This window comes from Panthera leo, chromosome B4 (genome assembly GCF_018350215.1).
Source record: "Panthera leo isolate Ple1 chromosome B4, P.leo_Ple1_pat1.1, whole genome shotgun sequence".
Taxonomy (NCBI): domain Eukaryota; kingdom Metazoa; phylum Chordata; class Mammalia; order Carnivora; family Felidae; genus Panthera; species Panthera leo.
The window spans coordinates 108,157,541-108,182,762 of record NC_056685.1 but is presented as its reverse complement, the minus strand read 5'-3'; the positions used below and the strand labels follow the sequence as shown (position 1 = coordinate 108,182,762).

Sequence of the window (25,222 nt, the reverse complement as noted above, 5' to 3'; positions counted from 1 at the left end):
ATCCCCTTCTCCCACTGGATTTAAGCCTGGGGAGAAGTCCGGGGCTTTTGTCAGGATAGAGAGTAAGGGATGGGTAATTATTCCCTGTTCGTGCTCAAAGAGAACAGCACTATATTCTAAAGTAGCCTTCAATTACTGAAATGGGCTTGTCTATGGTTCTAGTGACTTATAAATTACCCTTTGTAAAAACCAATATTTAACATTACTATTTTGGTGATGTTACACTTTTAATGTCTCGCATTTTAAGCTTCATTATACAAAACTTTGGAGATACTGTTTAACATTCAGGGAGTAAAATGCACCTCTATTTTATTTTATTAGAAGATTTAAAAGTATAGATGGCTACTGTGAGCAAATTGATTGAAAGCTCCACTGTATAGTTGTCTACACTGTAATTTTTCTCACCTTGACTTTCTTAATCTCACAGGGTAGTTCTGTAAAATCAATGCAAAGCAATTACAAAATTTACAATTCCAGATGTTATTATTGCATTAATATTTCCCTTTAATATCCATTCTGGGAAATACCTTTCATAAATATTGCCACTTCATAAATATTTTAAAAAATAAAATTCTCACAGATCCCAATTAATTAATTATGTAAAATGGTCCTAGCATATTTGAGGGGCAGTATTTTCAGTTTGCTCACCTCCAGGAGCTCAACATCACTTTCATTCCCCTTTCAGCCAAAATTATAGCCAGAGATGAGCATTTCAATTTGCAGCTGACAGTTTAGGGTTAAGATATGATTCCAGGTAACAGAAGCCAATGAGAGTACACCCAGTTGATGTTTGTGACATCATCTTCCAGTCGGAGTACATAGAACAGCTGAGGTAGCGTTCAGTTTCAGCCCCAGTGCCATTATGATGGATGTTTACATCTCTTCATTGAGAGCCAATTATCTCGCTTTTGTGTGAGGCCCAAGGATCACTCATGCTGCCAGGCTGCACAGAGCACTGTTGGATCTAGCTGAACGAATTGTTTTCCCTGTCTCTGGTAAGAGCCTCTTCTGTTTTACCTTCTCTTTCAAAATAAAGGTAGATGTGTCTAACAGAGGAAACAGTGTAAGAAACTGGTGTCAGGGTCGAACAGGATTACTATCCGGTAAGCTTTTAATCAGAACAGTGTTTAGCATTATTAAAAGGAAAGGTGGATTTAGCAAAATGAATTGAAAAAGAGCATGCTAACGTTTACCTGGCAAACTAATTTGCAGTAGAAAATGAATGGCAGGTAAATTCAGCTTTTCTTTAGAAAAGGAAAAGAACTACTATTATAGGATCATTATTTTGAATATGTTTTTTAGAAGAGACATGTGGATATGAAAACCACTCTGCTCCATTTCTTTATACTTTGCTATTAGTAGCAAAGAGTAAGAGTGGTCAACCCCAAGTAGTATTGCTATAAATTTAAAATGAGTCAAAGTTTCTAATTGTTAAATGATAGTTCTTTGGGACAGTTTTCCAAGTTGTATCTATCCAGAAAAACAAAATTTACCAAGTGAGCCAAGTCTTTAGCTTCTGGAATGAAGTTGTACTACTTTGTATTTACATTTGCCATTTTTCATCTAAGAAAATGATGATAGCAAATACTTTTAAGGAACAGTGTGGGAATTATTTTTCTGGAATTAAGAGATGTTAAAATCATTGATTGCATTAAGTGCTTTTGCATGTAATAGCAAAATACTGTTTTACGGATTTGTGGAATATTTAAACTCTGACAATAAAGCTTTCAATTATTCAATAATCTATTAGTAGTGATATTTACACCTGAGGATCCTTACGCTATTATAGCAAAACAAATTTATGTAGAGCTGTTGACTTGCTGTAGATCTAGGAGACTGAATCTGACAGAGATCCTGAAACATTAGATACAATAAAAGCTTTTAATTGACTGGAAATGTGCATATGCTACGAAATGAAGAATTCAAAAACACTTTTAACTCCTCAAATATTGTCTGTGATCACAGTGTAAAGTAGCAGACCTTTGTCATTTTAGAGTGGAATGAAGTTATTTATCAAAGACACAGAAACGTGTAAATAGCTGGCACTTAATTTAACACATTCTTTTATTTTAATACTGTCACCATCTCTTCTAGGGTAATAAAACTTTTGACTAATGACTTATCCATCAGGCTCCAGTATACTCGTGCTTTGCAGATTTATTTTTACTCTACTTTAACATAGAATATGTCTGCCTGTGCAAGCCAGTAATTTGGATAACTCGGAATCAGGATTTGGAGGTGCTCAAGTTGTACTTCAAGACAGCAGGGATTTCTCAGCTGTGTCACACTTCTGTCTCTCCTACTAGCCCGGTCCTGTTTGGCAGTGCTTGGCATTACTGTTGCTCGAATTGTCTCTTTCAGTCAATCAGGTCTGAACAAAACTGACTTTATAGAAAATGTCAGATGTGTATTAATGGAATCAAAAGCACTGAGCCTATTGTCTCATGCAAAACAGCGTGTTATCCACAAAATCTCACAAGCTTAAATTTTTCACAGGGAGGCTTAGGTTGCGTATTCTGTGAATTTCAAAATCTAAAAGTGGGAATCCAAAAGTTTTGGTAATGTGAATGTGAAAGCATAACGATTCACCACTTTGAAATGAATTTTTTCCCTTAAGTACTTTAAAGTAGAGTTGAATAACCCAAAGGTCCTGACTGTCATTTTCACAGGTGATCAATCTTGACTAGAGGAAAACAGTTGTTTCCTAATAATTAATTCTCTAAAAATCTATTTATATCATTCTGTCAGCAATGAAGAAAAATCTTACTCAGCCAATGAACAGTCTAGACATTTAGAATTGTACTTTCTGCTGAATGCTTCTCTTGGTATTACTGTCTGTAATGACAAATACACTGCTTTGGTAGTTAGAATTACTCATTTACTTGTTTTCCTCTGAATGACTTTGTACAACATGGATGTGCATGATATGATCTACCTCGTTGGTTAACTTTTTGACAGAAAGGTTTCGTTTTTTATTTTATTTTATTTTTTTAAAGAGAGGGCATCAATGGGATCATGGCCATTTCCCATGCCACAAACTCCCTGGGAAGAACTCTTAGTATAGGAAGCCACGGGTGGAAAATGTATGATGGTGCACATATTGCTGTGTTCCTTGTCTCCTTTTTAACATATATGTCCTTTGTCCAAGTTAAGTAATCATCTTTTTGTTTCTTTTGCATTTTTCTTCTCTATATTATCTTATCCAGTTCTTTGTGGTGTACCAAGTTACATGTTAATTAAGTGACAGGTTTTGCAGGTCTTAAGAGGTGGAAACAGTGCACAGGGATAAAAGGTTTCTATTACCTTTTCTGAAGTTCTCTGCATTTCCCAGAGGCTGAAGGTGTTATATGTATTGTTTTCTTTTGAAAGTGGTTCTTCAAATTATATTATTACCTATTCCAAAGTAATATTCTTTTTTTCCTCTTATATGCCTTAATCCTCTCCTGGAAATTAGTTTATTTAAGTACCTTCATTAGCTTCTTTTAATTATTGAATACATGGATACCATTTAGTTTTCTGCTTTCTTAATTCAAGTACTTGGATATATCATGAATTCTTTGCTTGTCTTAGAAGCTCTGGACCTCCATGGCCAACTTTTTAGTTAATACAAAAAATATAGTAACCATGATGTCATCTTAACTTGGATCTGTATTAGTATGCAAATGCATGGATATTTCCATGTAGATTTTATGTACATGAACAGGTTTATATACACTTTAAATGTTTAAAGTGTTTTCATGGACATAATATTCATTTTCAAAAATTGTTCTGTGATAAAGTAATTTATATTATGGTTCAAAGAAATAGAGACTAATAGTTGTTTTTTTTTTTTAATATTTCTTCATTTTTGAGAGACAGAGACACAGAGCATAAGTAGGGGAGGGAGCAGAGAGAGAGGGAGACACAGAAGCTGAAGCAGGCTCTAGGCTCTGAGCTATCAGCACAGAGCCCGATGTGGGACTCAAACTCATGAACAGTGAGATTATGACCTGAGCCTACGTCGGAAGCTTAACCAACTGAGCCACTCAGGTGCCTCGAGACTAATAGTTTTTAACTTGTTGCCAAAGATTACCTAGCCAGTAAATCAGTAAATGGAAAAATCAGGACTCAGAAAAGAATTTTCAAATTTAAATGTCCCCAGTCAATCAATCAATCAATCTTCCTCCCTTCCTTCCTCCAGCCTTCCAAATATCTGACTATTTATGTGGCTTGTGTGTTGCTGTAGTTGTTATTGTTGTTGTTGTTGTTGTTGTTGTTGTTGTTTTTGGCTACTCTGTGCCAAGCAGTCATCTAGGGGCTTGGGATTTATTTATAACTGAGCTATATAAAAGTCCTTGTTTTTTTTCATGTTATATTATTTTTTAAGTCTGTCAGACTCTCATCTTTAAATTTACTAAAAATATTTCATGTATTTCAAGGTATGGCAGATATAACAACTTACTAGTAAATAAGATACATGAGTTGTAAATGATGGATTTATTTTCATTTCTTGTGTTTCCATGTATCTTTAAGTTCTCAGGTATATTCTAACATAAAATGAACTCGTAAATACTTCACACTTGGGCATTACAGAAATTTCTATCAATTATTTTATAACTCATACTTGACTTGGAATGTGATCTCTGCAACTTTACAAAAATAAAATGACTACCTTGCAATGGATTACAAAAATCATTTGGGACAAATTTACCTTGTATCTGTAGTTTACATTCAGGCAATATAGCTTTATATTTATCCTCTATTTTATAATAAAGTCCTTGATTATCGTAATACATTGAGTATACAGTTCTTTGGTTTTAGATAGGGTTTAGATAAGAGTATAAGTAGGAGAGTGAGAAATGGATGAATTTTATTTTCTTTTAATTAAAAAATAACAGTATTTTCCAAATGACAGCAGTTTGTGTTTGAATAAAGCAAACAAGATAACCTGAAGTTTAACATCATTTTTTTCAGTAGTTTGGAATACATTAATAGTGGTTCCCAGGATAGTTGAACTAAAAGTGATATTTACTACCCATTGAATTTATTTGCAGATGCCCAGTGATTTAAAAGAAAAAAAAAAAAGGCCTGAAATCGAACCTCCTCAGAGAAAATCAATCTGTACATAGAACCTATCAGTTGAAGATAAACCATTTTCAGATGGTATCATTTAATTAGCCACTGAGGAGTCTATCTAGTGACATACATATAAATCGTGAAACAATTCAAAATTGCCTGCACACACCTGATTTACCACAAAATATTTTACTTTTGTAATATTGCATAATAATAAAGTTATATCCCTGGACTTAGTCCCTTTACTAATGTGCAGTGTGCAATGTGCACATTGAAATGTGCAAAATGAAAGTGCAAAATTAGAATGCAATAATTAAGAGTATGAATTAGCAATATGTCAAGGGATATTAAACTGTGAATGTTTTACCAACAAGTGTTACAAGGTACCAGGTCTTGAATTTAACTAATTCTATGTAACAATATTCCAGAATTAATTTTGTAATGTTTATGATAAATTATGAATTGACATAAGACTGCATTTTTTAAATACAAAATTCTACCAAAAGCAGAAGATTGGTTGTTTGTTCTGAGATACTGATTTCACAGCCAGGAACAGAGCATGGTATAAAGATAGCTTGGTCAAAGTCTCCGTTCAGAAGTGACTCTCTACCAATATGCCATGACCTGCTGTAAAACTCTCAGAGGTGTACCATAGCATTTGAATCAATGTGAAAAATATAGTTTTGCTAAAACAGAGAATGCATATTGGTACCGCGAACTCAGATGAAATACTGAGCTGGGTGAAATTTATAATGTGGGGTGAAGCATGATACAATCTGCTGTCATTGGTAGGCTGGTGAGTTCCAACAACTTTTCTCAATTTAAATGTGTCAGACAATGATTTGGGGCTCCTGGGTGGCTCAGTCAGTTAAGCGGCCGACTTCGGCTCAGGTCATGATCTCGCAGTCTGTGAGTTTGAGCCCCGCGTCGGGCTCTGTGCTGACAGCTCAGAGCCTGGAGCCTGTTTCGGATTCTGTGTCTCCCTCTCTCTGACCCTCCCCCGTTCATGCTCTCTCTCTGTCTCAAAAATAAATAAACGTTAAAAAAATTATAAATGTGTAAGACAATGATCAGATGAACAAACACTTCTACTCAGTAGAGCAATAAATATCATAAGCCTTCAAAGACACTCTTTTGTTAGATTCTGTATTTACCTGCACTATGGTAAGAATATGGTTTCTGGGACCAGACTACCCGAGTACAATTTCTTGCCCCATCCTTTTCAGGCCTTAATTTCTTCATTTAAAAACTGAGAGAAAGAAAAGTAGCCACTTCATAAGATTTTTGTGAGAATTTCATGAGCTAATCTTGTAAGTAATGAGGTCAGCGTCTGTCATAGGGTTTGTGCTCAATCACTGTTGTCTTCTTTTAGTACTCTCATTGACACTTGCTTAGTATTTTATGCATGTGTGTGTTTTAATTGACTCGGGAGTTTCATTGAATCCAACATTTACAAACACAAAACCTTTGGGACATAGTCATATTAATTCCTCTTTAAAACTTGACACTGACTTCAGGAGATTTTAGTACTAGATATAGCCTTATCACTTACTGCATGTAAGATGTCTGATATGTCATGGAAATCACAGTTTTAACATGAAAAATGAATTAAATTTAAAATGGATTAAACCACTTTTAAGAGCTTTTTCCAGCTTTAAAATTATATGATATGGGATATCATATATATAAATATACATGTATATTTACAATACATATATACACAAATATGTGTATAATCCAAATGAAAAGTTCAATAACTTTACTTTTGCATTTTATCCTAGTTTACTCTGTCATTACCTTTTATTCCATTAGTTTTCATGAGTTGATGGGACTTTGAAACTTGTAGTTATAAAAGGTTTTATTTGTTCTTATGTATGTAGAGATCAGCACTCTCATGCTTTCCAGTAGTTCATTGTCTCACATGGGTGATGATGTGGTGATATAATTAGGCTAAAGTCCTTCTCTAGCTCGTGCTGTTCTCTGGCCCTAACATCCTCTGAAAGGTAAATTAAGAGTGTTTTGATTTTAAAATCTGTATGCGTGTGTCTGTGTGTTTTGTTTTGTTTTGTTTTGTTTTGTTTTGTTTTGTTTTGATGGAGCATCTACCAAGTGTCCAAGAGAGATCCAAGAAGAAAGGATAAATTATTCTCTTCTCCACAGTTTATAATCTTGTAGAATCAATGTGCTAATGTATGTGAAAAACCTAAAAGAACAATCATTTTACTATATTTTTTCACTTCTAAATGGACTGCCTCATTCCACAAATTACTTAGAGCATGGGCACATAGTTATTAAGCATTAAGACATGCCAACAATGAACACAAGCACCAATGCTAGTCTTAAAGGGCTCATGGTCTAGAGGCCAACACAAACTTGAACATAAATAATTAGAACACATTGTGATAAGTTTTATACTAGCAGTAGCACAGAGTCCTGAGGTTAACACGGACAAGGAATGACTTATTTTACCTGTAAAAATCAGAAAAGTTATCCAAAAGAAGCTGTCATTTGTCTGAGTTTTTAAAAATGAGTAGGGAATTTCCCAGGTCTAGAATAGTAGAGGATATTTTAGGCAGAGGTGCCTCCAGGAAATATAAAGCCAAAATGGGAGGAGAAAGCATAGTGTGTTTATGTAAGGACCAATGTTTAGTATGACTGGAGGCAGGGATGAAGGGGAACTAAAAATGAGCACCAAAGTATCAGTACAGATGCTGTAAAAATAACCTGTAGGGACAACCTGGTCGTAACTGCATAACTGTAAGCCTTGGCTGCTTAAATTGAGTGTTTTCTAAATTTAAATGCTGTGGAAGATGTGTGATAAGATACATCATTGTGATTTTGAGTAAATGTGAAATGCTTTTTGAAAGAAAAAGTAAACAAGATTACCAAAGACTATTTAAGGCCGTTTGACCCATCAAAGCGAGGAAGAAGGCCAGGAAAATTCACTTCATTAAATTTCAAATAGCGTTATTAAATTTCCCATTCTATTCATTTATTTTAAATGATGGGTAATATCCAATGGGGTGACTAATTACTCGGGAATACAGAGGAGGGTCACACATGACAGAATTGAACAGAATATCAGGGTTTGGGAAAGAGTCCTTGAGTCAGTAATCATTCACTTTTGATGATCCTGACCAGACTTCATCTAAGGAATAGGAACTATATATTCCCGAGTGACCCAATGTTTCAGTGTTGGGCTAGGGTCAGCAGGAAGATCTAGAAGATTGAACTCCTTCCTTATAAGATGACTCAATTCATTATGGTCATTTTCTTTAATCGTTTGAACCACATTACATGCAAGCTATTTATTTAAAAATTATTTTAAAAGAAAAACAAAGCATCATTCCATTCCCTTCTTGCTGTGATTTAGGTGGCATATGATTTATGAAAAACACAAAATAGTTATGGGGAGAAGAGGGAAAGAAAGAAGTATTGAGCATTAGAAAAGAGCATACACTAGTTTCACAATTGCCCCATAAGACCGTCCCAAAAACTGTTAATCTAAGTTTATTCATGTATACAATAATGGTGAGTCTCCAATCTGGAAAAAGAGATGGCATCCAAGAGAAGCATAATCCGTTAGGCTTTATCTACAGCCTCCCACATCTACAATACTATAGGAACTCTGGTAGGTGGTGGAGATAACAGAGATAAGTGTGGTGTTGATGTTCAATCTGGAATACAGGTGCCATGGTGAGACACAAGACACAATACTATAAGTCACCCCAGGAAAGGTAAGACAGGTGTCTGCCTGCTTCTGGGAGAACTCCTTCCAGCTTGCTTGGATCTTCAATGTTAACTCTCAGAGCAATAGCTCGTAATGAAATGCAAGTTATAACTTTAGATTAACAAGGAGGAATGGTGTTGAAGATAAAAAAAAATAGACAGGAACTATGAGGCATTAAAGAGGTGAAGATCCAAGAAAGTAAACATTTTAGAGAAAGTAGGCAGAAAAAAAAAGTATAATAAAAATCCATTAGCATACAAGATTGCTATAGTTAATGATAGAGTATGAAAAATAACTATAGGGAATATTGTATTCCCTTGAAGTCAAGGATTCTGCCTAATTCATACCCATTCAAAGAAAAGCATTCAGCAGATGTTTGTTAAATGAATGCTGGAGGGAAAGAAGGAATCATAGACGCTGCTTTTCTTCCTCCTTCTATACTTTGGATATGCTATGTTTGAGATGCCCATTAAGAAACAAAGAAGATATACTTGGTAGCTATTGGATATATAAGACTGGAGTTGAGATATTTAGTAACCATCTTCAAATTGTTCCCATTCAAAAGCAATATGACTAAAGGACATCGACTGAAGAAGGAGCTTTAGGAAATTCTATTTAGAGCTTGTGAAGAGAAAGCTGAACTAAACAAAGGACATTCAGAATGAGATGCCTTTGATTCAGAAAATTAAATCTATACTATTAGACCTGCCTCCTGACTTCAGATCAGGAAGGCAAAAGATGGTCCTAAGGGTGGGAAATCCATATAAATCTGTATGTGGGAAGAATACATTCCTTTTTCTACTTTCCCCATAATCTCTTTTCTTTCTCTTTTCACCTAAAACTCTTCAATATCTTTCTATTACTTGTAGGGTAATGACAATATTAATACAGTTTATAAAGGCCAACATCTTTGGTCTGTATATTTCACCATTATATGACTTATTTTCATCTCTCTTACAATCTTCTCTGTCCCATTCTTAAGACTTACTCATGCCATTCCTTCTGGTTAGTGGGTTCCTCTGAACCTCCTTCACACACTTACCTCCTACTCATCATCATTCAAATCTCAGTTAAAGAAGTGCATCCTTGCAGAGGTTCTCCTTCACCTCCTTGACCAGGTCAAATCTTCCTATTACAGGCTCTTAAAACAATATTTAACACTTGTAAGAGTTACAGTTGGAGGATTTCTTGGTTGATTAAATGATTAGTTCCATTCCTCCTCACTAAACCTTAATCTTCACGAAAGTAGTTACAGAGTCTGTTTTGAATCACTAGTGAATCTCCAGCATCAAGAATAATCTCTAGAGTAAGGAGAGCAGCTCAGTAAATGGTGTAGGCGAACAGAAGCTGGGAAAAAAATGTATTAGCATCAGGGCAAATCAAAAGCACATGATTGCTAGTGAATCTTTTTTTTTTTGAAGTTTATTCTATTTATTTTGAGAGAGAGAGAGAAAGAGCATGAGTGGGGGAGAGCAGAGAGGGAGAATCCCAAGCAGGCTCCACACTGACAGCACAGAGCTCCATGCAGGGCATCAGCTCACAAACCATGAGATCTTGACCTGAGCTGAAATAAAGAGTCAGATGCTTCACCAACTGAGCCACCCAGGTGTCCTGATGCTAGTGACTGTTACAGAATGAAAAACTGAATGGGCTTTCTGAGAGTATTAAAATACTTGTCTGTTTCTGCAGCCTCCTTGTTACTAATATATGGGTGACTCCATAGCTAATTATAATACGTTAAGTAGATAACAAAATTATAGATTGTGCACTTTTGAGATATGTGCCAAACTACAAAAATACTATCAATATTTACTTGTAAATCTTGGTATAAATATAGCATACAGATAGTTGGAACATACCGAGTATTGAAGGATACAAAGAGGTGTAGACTTTGTAAAAGGTATAGAAACCGAGTGACCATATGTAAAACTTGTACCAGGTATAACTGATGTTACTGAAACTGGAAAGAATGTAATTGAGAATGTGGTGGTCAACCATATGAAAGGCAGCAGAAAGGCTCAAAATATAGGAACAAAGAAAACTGAACTTTAAATTGAAGGGAAGGTCACTGGTGGCCTTAAAGAAAGTAGTTTGAGATGCTAGACAGCGAGGAGTCCAGCAGGAAATTGATTTTTAGGAATTGAAACCATGTTCAAGCAATTTAGAACTGAAAAGGAATAAAGACCTTCTGGATATAACTGTCAAGCAATAACTCCTTCATAACTGGAAAAACTTTTCTTGATGGATGGATGGATGAAATATTAGGTAACATTTACCCTTTTAAATTGGTTTTCATAACTTGTAGCAAACACATTTATAATAAATAGCTGGATACTAAATATCTAGTTATTATGTTTAAGACATCATGGGTTTTTTTTTTTTGTTTTGTCTTGTTTTTTGTTCTTTGTTGTTTTTTTTTTTTTTTTTAAGAAGAGCGATATAGCCAAAAATGTAGAAAATTGTGGTGTTATTTACTCAGGAGTTAATTTATTCTCATAAAAATGATTCTGTTTCAATGGAAGCCGTTTATAAGCATCTTTATAGACAATAAGCAGCTCTTGCTTTGCAAGCAAAGAAACAAATAAACCTTCCAACATTAAGACTTGGGACCTCCAGAAAGCCACAAAACAATCTAAAGAAGCAGTGTTGTGCCAGGAAATATTCATGGCCTGCTAAATAGAAAAGCTCTCTTACCTGAAAACATTGGAAAAATTAACCAAAACCCCAAAAGAGAAAGATATCCAGTGGATATGGATTAAAAATCTGTATGATTCAAGAGAATACTATCCTAAAATATACAAATATGAATACAAAATATGTGTATATACATTACATATCATTACCTATATAAATATAGAGGAAACATCTGTTTTGAAAGTTGGCTATACATTGAACTACATATTCTGGTAGCTTACCAGAGCTACCATGATTCTACAATGATTATAGAATTCTTCTTAAGACATTTCTGATCCACATAGGAAAAAAAGAACACTTTGATTAATTTATTTGTTCTTGTTGTTGTTAGGAAGGGCAAGGCATCTTTAAATATTCTCGTCAGGAGAGAAATGATATTCCTGTTTCCAAAATAGTATGAGAAAAAAAAAAAAAGCAACAGACTTTGCCTGCTAAGTCTAGCAGCTAACACAGAAGGACTGTGATGTACCATGGATTCAGAGAAAAGTGAGGTCAAAGGGGATTAGAAATCAGAAAAGCTGGCCACTGCACTAGGCCTAGGGAATACCATGGCTGCCTCCATGTGATAGAGATGCTCAGTTAGCAAGATTTTATACTGAGGCTCTACTGAAGATGGCTGGACCTGCAAAACAAGCACAGGCACAGGGACCCAAAAGCAATCCAAGGACGCTCGTGAAACCAAAATATGAGGAGGTCCAAAAAAGATATCAAAGCATATCTGAGGTCTGAGAAGAGGGATCTAGGCAAGCAGACTGGATTCAGAGACAAGATTCTAGTTTTCAAAAAGTCCAAGGAGGCAGAGCCTCAGTGGGGAAATCTGCCTTGCTAACAGGGGACCTGGCAAACTGGGCTCCCCTTATCAGCAAGACCTCAAGCAATAGACAGAGATTCGAGGTCAGAGAAGTACCAGAATCTGGGGTGGATTTGGACCTATAGGTTGGGTTCATAGCTCTATTGATGAAGAATCAAGGCCTGACCTGAAGCTCACTATTTGGTTTAGTCATCTGATTGTAGGCTAGGGTATGAGAGGAGGGGCTAGGAGAGTGGGCTCTGAAGCCAGCTAGCTGCATATGAATTTCTGGCTTCCTCACTTACCAGTGGTATGGGCATGGGCAAAGCACTTCACCTGTCCACGTCTCAGTTGCCTCACCTGAGGGATGCTGTGAGGATCACACAAGTTGATTTATGGCATCCATTTGACACGACACTGGCACCCAGTACATGCTGGATAACTGCTGTACCTTAGTACCATGACTAACAGGCAAACGCCATGCTTCGGTACCACTGCTCCTCAAACTCATCTCTGAGAGCAGATACATGTTCCCTTTGCCTGGAGCATCTGCAGTGTCCAACCTTTTCATTCTGTATGTCTCAGTGCAGATATCATCACTGGTGGGGTATGGGGGCTCCTTCCTAGAACATCGTGGCATGGGTGAGGTGTCCCTCTTTTGTGCTCAAATGGCTCCTGCACATTCCTTATTTTCCTTGTTTTAATTGCCATTTCTTTGTATCTCCCATTAGACCCTCAGCTCCATATGTTTGGGGATTTCATGCATTTTACCTACTGCTATATCAGCAGTGCTGGCATAAAATAGAAACTCATTAAATATTGATTAAATGAATATATGGTGAGAGGCCCCAGACTTAGATCCCTTTGGAGAGCCATAATCTGAAAGGATTTCTCTGTTACAGCTTAATTTGAGAACTGGTAATTGGAGAGCCAGAATTAGAGGATCTGAGGTCCCTTTCAGAAAGTGGCAGTGAGAGGCACCTGGGTGGCTCAGTCAGCTAAGCACCTGACTCTTTATTTAGGCTCAGGTCATGGATTTATGCTCAGGTCATGATCTCACAATTCATGGGCTTGAGCCCTACATCAGGCTCCTTGCTGACAGTGCAGAGCCAGCTTGGGATTCTCTCTCTGCCCCTCCCTACCTCCTGTACATGTGCTCTTTCTCTCCCCTAAATAAATAAGTAAATAAATAAACCTTAAAAAAAAAGTGAGAGTGAAAGTCACTCTTCTGTTAATCCCTGTCTGCCTCCTGCCACAATGCTGTTAGTGTCATTGGGGGTATCTCATGTAGATCCCGAGCTGCTGTGGCAGTCACCATTGTTCCCAACCTAGTTGATGTAAGCTAGCCTGGAGTCTAGACCACTGAACAACATCCCAGCACCATCAAACTGGAAGTATAGTACATGTGCTTCTGCCTGTGCTCAAATAGGCATGGGTATGCAAGACATTGCTCTTCTGAGTATTCAGAAATTCTTCCCAGCAATTGCACTACTAGATATTTATCCAAGGGATATGGGTGTGCTGTTTTGAAGGGGCACATGCACCCCAATGTTTATAGCAGCATTATCAACAATACCCAAAGGATGGAAAGAGCCCAAATGTCCATCGATGGATGGATGGATAAAGATGTGGTATGTATATATATATATATATATATATATATATATATATACACACACACACACACACACACACAATGGAGTATTACTCGGCAATCAAAAAGAATGAAATCTTGCCATTTGCAACTACATGGATGGAACTAGAGGGTATTATGCTAAGCGAAATTAGTCAGAGAAAGACAAATATCATACGACTTCATTCATATTAAGACTTTAAGACACAGAACAGATGAACACAGGAAAGGGGAAACAAAAATAATATAAAAACAGGAAGGGGGACAAAATGTAAGAGACTCTTAAATGTGGAGAACAAACAGACGGTTACTGGAGGGGTTGTGGGAGGGGCGATGGGCTAAATGGGTAAGGGGCACTAAGGAATCTACTCCTGAAATCATTCGTGCACCATGTGCTAACTTGGATATAAATAAAAAAATAATAATTAATTAAGTTTTCTTTGGAATAAAAAAATGATGAACAAACTCCACCAGTGGTGCTACGTGCTGAAACCAGGTTGGGAGCTTAAAGACTGCTAGAGCCTGAAATCGAGACTTAGAAGTCAGAGGGGCTATGCTAGACTATGGTGCCTCTTTTCTTCTCCTGGGAAATTCTCACTGCATGGGGCATGTAGTAGTCTTCTGTTGCTGTGTGAATTACCACAAATGTAAATGCCTAAAACAGTAGACATTATCTCACAGTCTCCAATAGGTCAGTGATACAGACACAGCTTAGATAGATCTTCTGCTCAGAGTTTCAAGAGGTTGCAATAAAGGTGTTTATCAAGCCGTGTCCCTTTCTGGAGTTCTCTTTCAGGCCCGAGTGATGGTTGGCAGAATTCTGTTCCTTGTGACTGTGAAACTGAGGTCCCTATTTTCTTCCTGGCCATCAGCTGGAGGCTGCTCTAAGTCCCTACAGGTTGTCTCAGTTCCTTGCCAGGAGGCTCTCCCCACAGAGCAGCTTACTCCTTCAAAACCAGAAGAGTCTCTTGAGTGTGCTAAGGTGGAGTCTTATATGACAGTATAACCACGGGCGTAACATCCCATCACTTTTGCTATATTCTACTGGCTACACATAAGTCACAGGTTCTACCCATACTCAAGGGGAAGGAATTATGCAAGGACGTGACTCATTAGGGACTACCTTAAGTTGTGTGTACCATAGGTTGCACATCTGGATTCCTTTAGCAGCTGGAATGAGTACCCCTCCCTCTGCATTTCTGACAGCTCTGAGGCACCAGCAGAACCCATAAGGAGCTGGAAGGTGTGTGCATGTGTGGAGGTGGTGACTCGGCGGGGGGCGGGGGGTGTGATTACTGTCTTTCAGAAGCCATTGCTGGGGGGCTTTGTACAGATGGGGTTGGAAGCATAGCTAATCTTTCAGGAGTCCCCATGTCCCCACTTTTCGTCTTCTTTTAGCCTTTCAATAACCTCAAAAGACTCCAATATTTATTCTAAAGTACTTTCCCAGACAAACCAAATCAGTAAAGGTTCTGGAAACTCCTAGCCCTGTATCACATAACCTGATATCCAGAAACTGTAGGATTAAAAAAAGAAGTCAGTACATGTGGAATGTGCATTAGGAGAAATAGTGAAAAAAATACTATTGTAAGGTTCCATGCCTATCCACATGGGAACAAAGTATCAAAACTGGGCACTCTGAGAGGACTATTGAGGCTTCACTGAGTCTTTTAAACAAGAGAAATGAGGCTGTTTCACACAGAAGAGAGACTGAACCTGAAACAGCATCAGCAGGTGGCAAAAAACAACTTTCTGGCTGGTGAGCTGAAAGGCAGTGCTGTGTTTCTTTGCATTTCTCCTGAAGGTTCCTGCAACTGGAAAGTTTTTATCGCATGCTCTCTGGAGCTGGACTGGATGGGTGCAGTTACGACCACCATGCCCTGATCGCTTCTGAAAGGGAAAGTTGCCCTACTTAAGACTGAGACCCTGGAGAAAACTCAAATTTCACTCAGTGGCCCTTAAATGTTCTTCCTGAGGTCTTAGGAAACTGTGTATGAGGCCCAGCTAAAGGGAGACACTAGGGCAATTTGATGGGAGAGTAAAAAGAATGAGGTAGGCAGTGGAGCAGGGATAACCTCTGAGACACATGACTGTGACGCTGTAGTCAGTCACATGGATGGCTTCTCCATTTCCTCCCCTCCCTCAGTCTGTGAGGGATGATGTGAGGACAGGGCTGGCCAAGCAGATTCAGGTGAGGCTCAGGAAGATGGGTTTTGGTGCGACCAAACCAAATAACTGCTCAGACCGAAGCAAAGGGCTTGTCAGCACTGTCAGGTGAAGCTGACATGTGGTTAACCACGTGCAGTTACAGCTGAGGGAGCCTTACTTGGTGGCATTTGGGTGACTGTTTATACAGTGCTTTCCCACATCTAGTAGTCAAGCACATCTAGGTTCTGGGGACAGCCTGGATCAACTGCCACTGAAACACTCACACTGATTCCAACCGCCTTTTCCTTGTGACCCACTCTGGGGAAAATGTGAGGACCAAAAAAATAATCACAGTAATGAATTATAAGCCAGTGAACAAAATAACCATTCACAAGTCCGTGTCATTAATATGTAGAGAAATAAATGGGGGAGAAGTTATGGTCCCTTTTTGCATGAGAGTGTAGAGAACCAACTAGGAGATAGAGAGACAGACTGGGAGTTGGCAAATAGTCACTTTGTTTGCATAATAGTAAAGATCAGATCAAACAAGAATCACTCATAGATGCTAATCGGAGGGGTAGATTTTAAATGTGGAGCCAGATATTTGCATGGTTGTAATGTGACTCCCTCAGAGACTGCCTCTTAGTTGCAGGGGAAAAGAAAAATAATTATAACAGTAGAAAATCGGCAACACCTTGACTGTTATTTTAATTTTTAAAATCAACAATACCAATGAGAGACAGATGGGTATGATGTGCCCTCAGATTTGATTCACGGAGAACAGACTCTCTTATGTATTATTTCTGCAGGAATGCATAATCTAAAACTAATCAGAAAATATTAGACAATTCTAAAACGAGGAATATTCCATTAAAAAGAGGGCAAGGAAAATTGTGTTCTTCAAAAATTATCAGTGGCATGGAAAAGCAAAGAAAGGCTCTGATATGGTCTGATACTGGGAGAGATAAAAATGCTCTAAAGAATATTTTTGGTCAATAGACAAAGTTGGAATATGGACATGTGTTATTTTGAAGTATTATCCCAATATTAAATTTACTGAAGTTTAGAATGTTACTGTGGCTATAGAAGAGAATATCATTCTTAGAAATGAAAAATAAAAATATTTAGGAGTAAAAAGTCATGATGTGTGCATCTTCCTTCAAATAATGATAGGGAGAGGGAAAATGAGGGAGAGACAGAAAGAGAAAGGGAGAGAAATTAAACAGATGATAAATAGGGCAAAGTGTTAGTAATAGCTAAATATAGGTTAAGAATGTATGACTGTTCTTTATACTATTTTTATTCTTGCTACTTTTGTGTAAATTTGAAGTTACTTTCAAATGAAAAGTTTACAGAAAAATTATCGAGTACATATTGTTAAGTTTTAAAATAAGTAGTACAGTATATTTATTTTGCTCTCCCACTTGTTCAAAAAAGAATACAAACACTAAGACACACACTCATTAATATGCATGAAAGTGACTGGAAAGTTACATGTAACAAGAAAATGTTATTGGCATTTGCCTCTGGGTCAGCAACTATATATCTGGATGGGAGAGAGACCTACTTTTCAACATATAATCCTTTTGCAGGGTTTGAATTAAAAAAAAAGTGGGGTGCCTGACTGGCTTAACTGGTAGAGCATATGACTCCTGATCTCAGGGTCATGAGTTTAAACCCCATGTTGAGCATGGAGCCTACTTTAAAAAAAAAAAAAAAGAAAAGAAAAAAACAAAACCAAAAAGCCCTCACATGCACTTTTAAAATGGAAAAAAAAAAAAAAAGATTGTTTGATTTAATTCAGCCCTAATACATAATTGGTTTCTGTACAATGGTCTAGGTTCTAGAAATATAATGTAAAGTTGTATTTTGAATCACGTGCCTTAGAATAGCTCATGTTCTACTTGGAGAGAGAGGGATAAGATCTTTTAATCAATGAAGAAAGGTAAGAGAACTAAGATGTTATTATTAAAATGATAAAAGGGGGAAAATGTGAAACTTTGGTAGTATATCTGAATCTCCCACAGATGTAACTGCACCTCAAATGAAGCCTTTCTACCTTATTTTTCTCACTATTTAAGAGGTTGAATAACATTTTCCCACTACTTTCCAACATAAGGACATTCTAAGAATTAACAAGATCATTTAAAAATGTTTTAAAATTAATTAATTTATTCTTATTTATTCTTGAGAGAGAGAGAGAGAGCACATGAGCACTTGAGTAGGGGAGGGGCAGAGAGAGAGGGATAGAGAGAATCCCAAGCAGCCTCCTCACTGACAGTGCTGGAACATGGGGCTTGAACCCACGAGCCATGAGATCATGACCTGAGCTGAAACCAGGAGATGGATGCTGAACCATCTGAGCCACCCAGGCGCCCCAAGGATTGAGATCATTTTTACGGAGATTCCTGAACTTCATTTGGAGAGAATAGAAAATTAATACAAACATATAATATTAATTGTCCTTTGTAAAACATGTTTCTTTGAAACACGGTCAAGTGCTGTAGGACCAGGAAAGAAGGAAAGGAGGAAGGGAGGGAGGGAAGGAAGGAGGGAGGGACAGAGGGAGGGAGGAAGAAATAGAAAGGAAAAAAGGATAAGCTTTCTTACATTCTTAAGATTTTTACCAGCTCTCTGAAATTTCTGTGTAATTTGGCCTTTTACAGCAAATGTAGTCATGTTCTCTCCTCCACAGGCTTCCATTAAAGCAAATTTTCATGTTATCAAAGCCAGATTTATTGAGACATCCAGAAGGGGATAACTTTGGGACAATTACCTTGCAGTTATTCCACTGAGATTGAATCAAAGTTTTCTATGGTCTCTGACAACTCTTTTGGAACATGTCCAGTTTTAATAATGCAATTGCTGTAGAACATTTCCTAAAGGAAAAAGACAAGAACATCAGCAGAATACCACTATATAAAAACAAAGTTAAAAGATTGTGTGCAGAAAGGAAGTTCAGGGTCAAACTATAAGATTTCAAAAGCAATAAATTCTAGGTTTGAAGTTGAAACATGAGTCTTAGAGTTTCCCATGGCATCATATATTACTGTTTGTACTGAACATTTTTTAAATGTTATTCTATAGCCTCAGAATCTCAGAATACCAGGTCTGCCAGAAATGAACAGTTTAGATTTTTAAAATTAACACTATGTTTGCATAACACTTTATCTCTTTTTCTTTTTCCTGAAGGTTTTCACATTTATTATCTCATTTGAAAGCCTTTGCTGCTGGTTCAATGGCCTTTCCCTTAAATCACTTCACCTCTCCAGTAACTCTTTCATTCATCCTGTGACTGAAAAGTACACCGTAATTGTAACCATAAATAATTCTGTTTTATTATTGTGCTGGATGGAATATTGATTATTGAGTATAAAGGCTTAACACTTTGAAGATGGTATACAATACAAATTTAGACCTGCTACAAAGCTCTGTCTGTGCTGCCCAGGTTTTCTACCACATTGCAGCTGTGTCTCTTCTGCAAGAGCCTTGTCACTGCTGCCCCTGAGACCATATAAGCTCAATTCAAACAAATTTCTTAATGGTGTAGAGTGCACGTGGCCCACATTTGCATGCTGATACCTATTTTGCATATTTTGGTAAACTTGAAGATTATGATGCTGTAGTAAATGTTGTAGTAAAATTAACAAGACAACTATGCAAATGTATAAAACAGGACAAGGTAAAACTCAATTCCATTGAGTTCTTTCTTTTTTTAAATTTTTTAATGTTTATTTATTTTTGAGAGGCGGGGGGGAATGGGGCAGAGAATGAGACATAGAATCTGAAGCAGGCTCCAAGCTGTCAGCACAGAGCCCGATGCAGGGCTGGAACTCACATTTGGTGAGATCATGACCTGAGCCGAAGTCAAATGCTTAACTGACTGAGCCACACAGGTGCACCTCAGTTGAATTCTTTCAATCATGGATTCTTTACAAATAGTTCACAGCATCCTCTGTGTGTTCAGACTTTTGTATTACTTGACTTTCCAGTGTACTAGCATGTGATGAGCTTCACTAACTCTAATATTTAGGACTTGCAAACCTCTGAATGGGAACTCTCTACTGGAGAAGAAAAATCATTAATACATTTTGATAATGACCTTCTAATTTTATAATGCATTCACATGGCTTTTAAAAAGTAAAGGGAAATAACTAAACTGCAACTCAGTCATATTATTATTGCCTAAGTATTGATTTTATTAGAAATGATAACTAAGAGTGACCAAAAATTTTGCAAAATAATTCTATATATTTAAATGGCTCTGCAACAAAGCATCCCTATTTTAAGCTCACTTGCACAAAATGCCAAGCCGATGGGGTACAGAAGAAGAGAACAGTGAGCTATGAAACACACTTTGATTCACAAGAAATGAAAATTATAAAAGTATTACACATGGTCATCAGATAAAACATTGCTAAGAGCCGCTTATGTATTATAATCATGTGATATCGTAAATTAGGCTGGCCTTATAAAATATGGAAGAAACAAATTCCTTGTCCTTCAGGATTGCAGCATAAAATTATTTATGAATAATTGTTATAGTTCATTTGACAACCTCCTTTTCAATAGATAGATGTCTTGTTTTCTATCTTCCTTAATGTCACATATCCTGATTCATGTCTTCATGAAAACTTATTTTATTGTCAAGGAACTTTGAGCCTCAAAAACACTTAAAGAAAATTGGCTTTTTCTCCTAATATATAACCTCTGCACAATGTTATCTCTCCTACTTCATTTTCACAGAGACATGAATAAAGAAAAGTTAAACCTACTGTAGCAGTGGTTTTCATTTGCTTGTAATGTCTGATTAAAAGAAAAGGTTTAGGGGAGGGGCAAAGGGACAGAGAGAATGAGAGAGAGAGAGAGAGAGAGAGAGAGAGAGAGAGAGAGAGAGAGAGAAAGAATTTTAAGCAGACTTCACAACCAGCATGGAGCCCAACATGATGCAGGCCTTGATCCCACTGCCTTGAGTGAGATCCTGACCTGAGCTGAAATCAAGAGTCGGCCACTTAACCGACTGAGCCTCCCAGGTGTCCCTAAAATAAAAGATTTTGATATTTTTCAAGTTGTACACATAAATGATTTTGCTTATCTTACTAGATTAAAATATTGTAAATAATGATTTTAATGTTAAGATTATAACTAAGATTTATATAATGTTTACCCTGTGCCAGGCACTGTGTTAAGCACTTCACAGGTACTTTTTCCTTAACTGCTCAACAATCCTTAGTGTTGAAAATGATTTATTATCACAATTTTATTGATAAGCAAACCTAGGATTAGTTAGGAGGGTAACATTGCTAGAGAGTGTCAGAAATAGAAAACAAACTAAAAGTTGTTTACATATCTCCAGAACTTGTATCCACACTGTTTATTAAATAAATTGCCATTTTGTTCATTTGTATGTGTTTATGTATATGTATGGTGTTTTCTACATTCCTATCATATTTACATTAAACTACATACCCATACTCTATTTTCTCTCTGAATACATACATATATATATATATATATATATATATATATATATATATATATATAATGTTTTATTGTTTTTCAAAAGATTAAGCTATTGGGACATGTAATATACTTACTTAACTTGTTCAAGATAATAGCCTTTTCTAGGCAGATAAATTTAGCTGAGATTTTTTTGAAAATGTCTCTAGCAATTATTTACTAAGATAATCACAGTGAATAACTCTGCTTCTTAGACTCATGGCTGCAGAATATTTTTGTTTATATTAAACTGTCCACTTCTACTGCCTCCAGCCACCAACTTTTATGTTCTTTCAAGTTGAACTTGAGATGGTCCTTGAATCATTTAGGCAGTAAACCTACTTGCAACCACACCATTTTAAGTGACCATATAAGAGCTCTTAGCCCCCTGTTCCTATCCACAATACTCATACATTCATGCAGTAAAGAAGCATCTTATATGTGCCATTGATTTCAGAACCTGAACAGTGATAAATTTCTTGATCTTGGTTTTGTATTGGTCATGGCAGTTGACTCTTTGATATGCATTCCCACTTTCCTCATGATTAATTTCCACTGTCTTTGTAATCACATCTCCCTTGCCAAAGATTTACAAATGAAACCCGGCCCTATAAAGTATGAGTGGAAACCTGCTGGGATGAGAGCAGAGTGGTTGAGATTTCTTTTTCCGAAAATAGAGACACAGAGATGATGAAATCCCTTTTGTGGAAATCTACCAGTGTCTTGCCAACTTTAAATAGTCAGAGAGCCAAGCCAGTTAGCATAGGAGGGCTGAGTGCTGGAAAGAATTCAAAGCTCTAAATCCAGGTCTTTCAACCAGCCCTGAAAACTCCCTCCATCCAGACTGTTAGGTGAGAATTCACCTTTCATTATTTTCTTGTATTTGCATCAGAAGCTTATTTACTTTGAGTGACTAGGATGCATATGTTTCTGTGATATCAGTACCACATCTTACGTTCACATTTTGAGTGACCATAAATTAGATCTTTCAATCTGCTGCAAAGACAGGTTAAATTTTTATCTAGAACTTGATGTAGTGTTATGTAAATCCAGGAGTGCATCTTAATATATGCTGGCTTTCTTTTACATAGTCTTGACTCAAGTTTTTGTAGTGGTTGCTCGTCTTTAATTCACGTCACAAGCATTTATTGAACGGCAACTTTATTCCAGGCACAATGCTAAAGTGTAAGAAAATAATAATTAGTAAGACCCAGCAGCAGCCTTCACTCTTCAGCGAAAGAGGCAAATACTTACTTAGGAGTAGGTGTAAGGTGCTGTGAAATTCATAGTAAGAGTGCTTAACCTAGTCTATAGCATTACGGGAAGGTTTCCTAAAGAAGTGGTTTTTTAGGCTTAGATTAAAAAAAAAATAGCCAAGTAAAAATATGTGTCATTTCGTATAGTATATGGAAACACTCAGAAATAAGAGGGAACAATCCATGATGATCAATCTGTAGAAATGTCACTATGACAAAAGCATAGTTAGGTGACAGAGGCTGGGAGTAAGGGGATGGGGGAAGGATGAAACTGGAGAAGTTGGCAGGAAGGAGAAGAACTATCACAAAATGGGCATTGTAAAGCCTTAGTATGAAGTTTGTGTTGTCACCAGTAGAGCGAGGAAGCCACTGTAGAGTTTTAATTTCATAAAAGAGTGACATGAATATATTTATAATTTAGGGGAAAAATTGTCTTTTGACTTTCTGCTGATGGAATGGAAGTAGACACCTTTAGACAGAGGTGTCAGTCAGGTGTATGTTGAGCTACTGAAGAAAGAGATGATGTGTCCTGAACAGAGATGGTGGCAGGGGAAAGAAGAGAAGTAGATGGATTTGAGCAAGCAGAGGGAAACAAATATGTATTATTCACCTGCATATATGGGCCTGAGTTCATCTGAAAGAGCTGCCCTTGGAATCCTAAAGATATGAATAAACAAATGGAAATACACAAAATATCTCAGCAATGTAAGAGGAGAAATTTTGTTTTCAAAGTAGAAAATAACTAAGGGCAGATCTTTGACAAATGTCAACCTTTAGGAAGGGCAGAGGGAAACAAAAAAGATCACCCAAATAAGAAAAAGAATAAGAGAAAAGTAATATAATCGGAGCTGAGAGGAAAAGAAATCATGAAAGTGGAAGGAAGCAATAGCATCACAGTGGAAAGTGTCCATCGGTTTGAGCAAAAATGAGGTCATTGGTGACCTTGGGAATAGCAGTTGCAGCGGAGCAGTGTGGGAAGAATACAAATTAGCTTGGGTTTAGGAGTGAATTAGAGGTAAATTAGGGGAGACAAAACTGAAGCAACTAATGTGAAGGGAGAAAGGGAGGGCATTAAGTAAAGAAGACAACCAGTGTCGGCCAAGAACTCTGCTGATGTATGAGTTGTCAAGAACTCTGACTGTGTACCCAAGAACTGTCAGTGCAAACTGGGACTTATGCTTGCATATACTGTTTACCAGAAACAGATTGGTACCTATTTTGCATTTAGAATGATACTTAAACCACAACAGCGTGCTGACTCAGCAGAGTGATTCATACTTGATGGAGAGTCTCTCTCAAGTGTGCATGCAAAGTACAGTGCTAGGTATATAATCATTCTTCAATAAACATCCACTGATGTGGTTAAAGGACTGGTTGTATCAATCTTTGGTTGCCTATCACTTTGTGAAAATCAATTCAAATCCTTTGTTTTCTTTGCTTATAGTTTTGTTACCAAAATACTGGTCCTATATGAATGTAAGATGAGGTTGTATCAATTTCTACTTGAAATAATTCAATTTAAATATATTATTTTCAGATGTTCTTTAGAATACATCTTTCGAGAAACACATATATGTATTTTTAACGAAAAAACTAAACCAGATGGGTTTCCAAAGTGAATGGTACATATTAAATAAGAAACTTTTATCTTAGCCCACCTTATGCCTTTTTATTGTTACTACTACTGCTATGATAATAACATAAATTATTTTGAATACTGAAAAAAATCATTATCACATATCAAATGAAAGTAGTATGTCCAGCTTCAGATAAGAGCACTTAATTAATCAATTAAAATACATATGGAACATAGCTGTGCTGTGTTTAACTGACTTTGAAAGTAGAAATGCTACAATTGTAAGTTACACATATACTTACCAGAACTTTGTTTCATAAAGAAAGCTTATGAAAGATTACATAATATAAAAGCAAGAAAAACAGTACTTTTCATGAGTGATTTAAACAAAATTTATGAACATCGTTAGACATTCATACCATATGTATTTAGAAAGGGCATTCCCAATGATAATAAACAGAGCAAACTATAAAATAAATGAAATTGTATTCTTCTGCTTTGCTACTATAAAGAACACTTAATTCACCTTTCTTGCTAGTCCTAGCAGAAAGAAATTGTCCTGGACTTTACCAGCAAACCACCCAGGCCTTGCTGATATAATGGTGAAACCTACCAAGTCAAAAGGAGATTAAAAGTTCCGCTTTTTGAAATACAGCAAGACTGTCACCTATCAAAGGCTGCACTCTTGGAGTCCTTGTAATAAAGGTCTGAGGAGAAATCTAATGTGCCATTCACATCCAAGTGTCTGCCAGCCCACTATATTGGTTTTGCTTTAAATGTGTTGAGGACTAAGCACCTGGTTTGCTTCCAGATTCTTAGTTGCTTATGACGGAGCACTGAA

General features: G+C 36.8%; 1 protein-coding gene across 10 annotated transcripts in view; it reads left to right on the top strand.

Moving 5' to 3' along the window:
* Positions 1-810: 810 nt before the first annotated feature.
* Positions 811-25,222, top strand: part of MGAT4C (MGAT4 family member C) — a 221,676-nt gene continuing 197,264 nt past the window's right edge. For 9 of the 10 annotated variants that reach the window (XM_042947292.1, XM_042947289.1, XM_042947290.1 and 6 more), the window contains exon 1: positions 811-995. The gene's annotated coding sequence lies outside the window, so the exon portion shown is untranslated. The remainder of the gene's footprint in view (positions 996-25,222) is intronic. The other variant, XM_042947301.1, reaches the window with a different exon arrangement.